Source organism: Macaca thibetana, chromosome 17 (genome assembly GCF_024542745.1).
Source record: "Macaca thibetana thibetana isolate TM-01 chromosome 17, ASM2454274v1, whole genome shotgun sequence".
NCBI lineage: Eukaryota > Metazoa > Chordata > Mammalia > Primates > Cercopithecidae > Macaca > Macaca thibetana.
This window is the reverse complement of record NC_065594.1, coordinates 43050369-43053910: the sequence shown is the minus strand read 5'-3', so window position 1 is coordinate 43053910 and position 3542 is coordinate 43050369. Positions and strand designations below refer to the sequence as shown.

The 3542-nt window shown below is 34.8% G+C and overlaps 1 pseudogene; it reads right to left on the bottom strand.

The window, feature by feature from the left end:
- Nucleotides 1–268: 268 nt before the first annotated feature.
- LOC126940263 (uncharacterized) lies at nt 269–1227 on the bottom strand (annotated as a pseudogene).
- Between the last annotated feature and the right edge of the window lie 2315 nt (nt 1228–3542).

Here is a 3542-nt window from a genome sequence, read left to right as displayed (position 1 = left end):
GCATGACAGAAACTAATTAAAATGGAGTCATTTCTTGTGTGTTTTCAGATGTTATTTTATCTATTTTGAAAGAAAGCTTAGCTGAACAGTACAAGATATTATTAACACACATTAGTAAACCTTTGTATGTCACATTTACCTGTCAAAACTCAGCATTTTCTTTAGTCCTTCTGTTTCTTTCCTATTTGTGGCTGTACAATGATGTTTTACTCACTTTCTTTATTATTCACATAGAAAAGATATAATAAATCTCTCATAAGGTTGTCCTTCAGTAACCAAGGGTGACTGGTTCTCGGACCCCCCCATGGATGAAGGGGTGGCCTGCTCGTCTACATCTGTGGGTATATCTGGTTAGGTGGGATGAAACACTGAGAAAAGAAATAAGATATGGAGACAAAGTATAGAGAAACAACAGCGGGCCCAGGAGACTGATACTTAGTATATCAAGGACTTGTATTGGCACCGATCTCTGAGAGTTTTTATTGATTATTATTTTTATTTTTTTAGTAAGAGGAATGTGGTAGGAGAGCAGGGTGATAATAAGGAGAAGGTTAGCAAAAAAACATGTGATTAAAATAATTTATGTCATAATTAAGTTCAAGGGGAGGTACTATGCCTGGATGTGTATGTTGGCCAGATTTATTTATTTATTTATTTTTGTCTAAATATTTTAGTGGAGTAAAGAATAACAAAGCAGCATTACTGCCAACATGTCTCGTCTCCCACCATAGGGCAGTTTTTCGCCTATCTCAGAATTGAACAAATGTACAATTGGGTTTTATACAGAGACATTCAGTTCCCAAGGGCAGGCAGGAGACAGTGGCCTTCCTCTATCTCAACTGCAAGAGGCTTTCCTCTTTTACTAATCCACCTCAGCACAGACACTTTACGGGTATCGGACTGGGGGACAGTCAGGTCTTTCTCATCCCACAAGGCCATATTTCAGACTATCACATGGGGAGAAACCTTGGAAAATACCCATCTTTCCAAAACAGAGGTCCCTGTGGCTTTTCACAATACATTGTGCCCCTGGGTTATTAAAACTAGAGAATGGCAATAACTTCTACCAAGCATACTACTTGTAAATATTTTATTAACAAGACACGTCCTGTACAGCCCTAGATCTCTTAAACCTTGATTCCATACAACACATGTTTCTGTGAACACAAGGTTGGGGCAAAGTGGCTGAAGCAAAATGGCTGGGACAAAGTTACTAATTAACAGCATCTCAGCAAAACAATTTTTCAAAATACAGGTCAAAATGGAATTTCTTATGTCTTCCCTTTCTACATAGACACAATAACAGTCTGATCTTTTTTTTTTCCCCTACACATGGATACCAAAATTTTCAGATGTTCAAGTGTCTGATATGACATGACATAGAATTTGCCTATGTACATACTCCTTTATACTTAAAATTATCTCTACAATACCTATAATACTTAATACAATATAAATGCTATGTACATAGTTGCCACACTGTATTGTTTAGAGAACAACGGCAAGGAAACATGTCTGCACAAATTCAGTACAGATGCCTTTTTTAAAAAAAAAAAAAAAATGGTGATCTGTAGTTGGTTAAATTCACACATGTGGAACCCAGGGATAGGGAAGGTCAATTGTGTTATCACAGTATCACAAGAATTCTGTTAGATGTAAAGTTCAGGTCATCTAATCCAGCCCACTTTTTAAAAAATGAAAAATTTGATATGTCCATTGAAAAAAGTCCTATGAACTAATTGCTTCACTTTATAATAAAACAATAATTAGCAGTCAGTAACCACTTTCTGTATCAGAGGGTGTTCTTATTTGTAAGCATTTCAAGCAACTCTTGCTGGGTTAAGCAAAAAGGGAGGTTATTAAGAGGATATCGGGCAGCTCACAGAATCATTAGGAAGGCTGGGAAGAAGGCCAGATGCCAAGCGGTAAGAAAAGTGCCACAAACCTTATTTTAATGACCAGTACAAATATATTGGTATATCTTGGATAATATCAACATTTCCTGTAAGAATACCCCCAAAATTGTTCCTGGTGGTGGATGTGTTCCCTGTTGCTGCTCTTCCTTCTAAGAAAAATGTAATTTTTCTTAATAGCAATATTTAAGAGTTATTATATTTAAAAGTTATTATAATAACTTTTATAAACATCATTTATTGTTCCTAACCTTTACCTGCCAGCGGCTCCAAATGCACATTGGTGTGATACAACTGTCTTCAATGCCTGGGTCCTGCATTTGCTTCCTGTTGGAATTGGAGGGTGGAAAAGCAGGCACCAACACTGTATGCCCCTGTAGTGGGAGGCAGTGTTTGCTGCCAGCTAACATTCATAGCACAGAGGGTTCCCCAAACAGCAAATGGAGGCCTAGTAGATCAAAAAGCAAAAAGCCAAACATCCATTAATATGTCCGTGGCGCAGGCACTGTGGCCAGAGTTTCATAGGATAAATGCAATTCACTTTTTTGTATGTGAGAAAATGGAGAACAAAAGGATCTAATAACTTGTCCAAGATCACAAGGCTGATAATTAACACTGTCAATATTTAAACCAAGATTTCCTAAAGGCTTGGTTATAAAATCTCTTTTATTATGTCTTTAACAAATAAAGACATAAATTAGGTTGAATGTAATTTTTCTTCATAGTAATATTTATTATGTGACAAAAATATTTAGATTTTTTTTGAACTTCTAATTATTTCCACATGCAAAATATTAGAATATAGGTACAGAGGTTTCAAGGCAGCTTTGAGGGTAATGAAAGTAATCCATATAATTCAAAGTTATTGAGTTCATTTTGAGAGAATTTTTGGTTTTTTTTCCCCTAATTAGACACATCACTAGTCTTATACTTTTTAAAGAAACCAAACATTTATTTTACTACAAGTAGAAAAATGTTATGCTTGTAAAACTATATTATTATGTAAGAAATGCCCTAAATTAGATATATGAAATAATTCCCAGACTAAATTACTGGTCAACTGTTGCAGATCATCAAATATTCATACACATTTGCTCCTCCCCAAATTATAATAAAATCATGAAACACCTCAGAAACTATCAGACTACTATAATTAACGTCCTATTTATATTTTAGTAATAACATATTAGATTTGTAAATATAGAATTAAGGTTAAACACAATGCAATGTTGACCTTTAATAAAATGCAGTGTTTCAAATTGTAAACAAGCCATTGGTCTGTATTTCATTGAAATCTTTCTCTGTAACTACATACATCCCCTCCCCTTATTATAAGGAGCATTACAGGAGAGTATTCCGAAGATGAAAAGTGAACGTCTATAGTAAAGGCAATGATCTTTGAAAATTTTCTCTAATGAGTAATTTGTGGCTCAGTGGATTTCAAGAGATTATTGGTTTTGGAAATGGATTCTATCAACTAAGGAGATCATGAAAATCATTAGGGCTGAGTAAAATAAAACAGCAAATTTGTAATGAACACAAGCATTCTGCAAACTTCTAGTTCCTACACAAGTTGAAAGCCTTGTTTAAAAACACAATTATAAAAAATTTTCTATGTAGGCCAAAGCA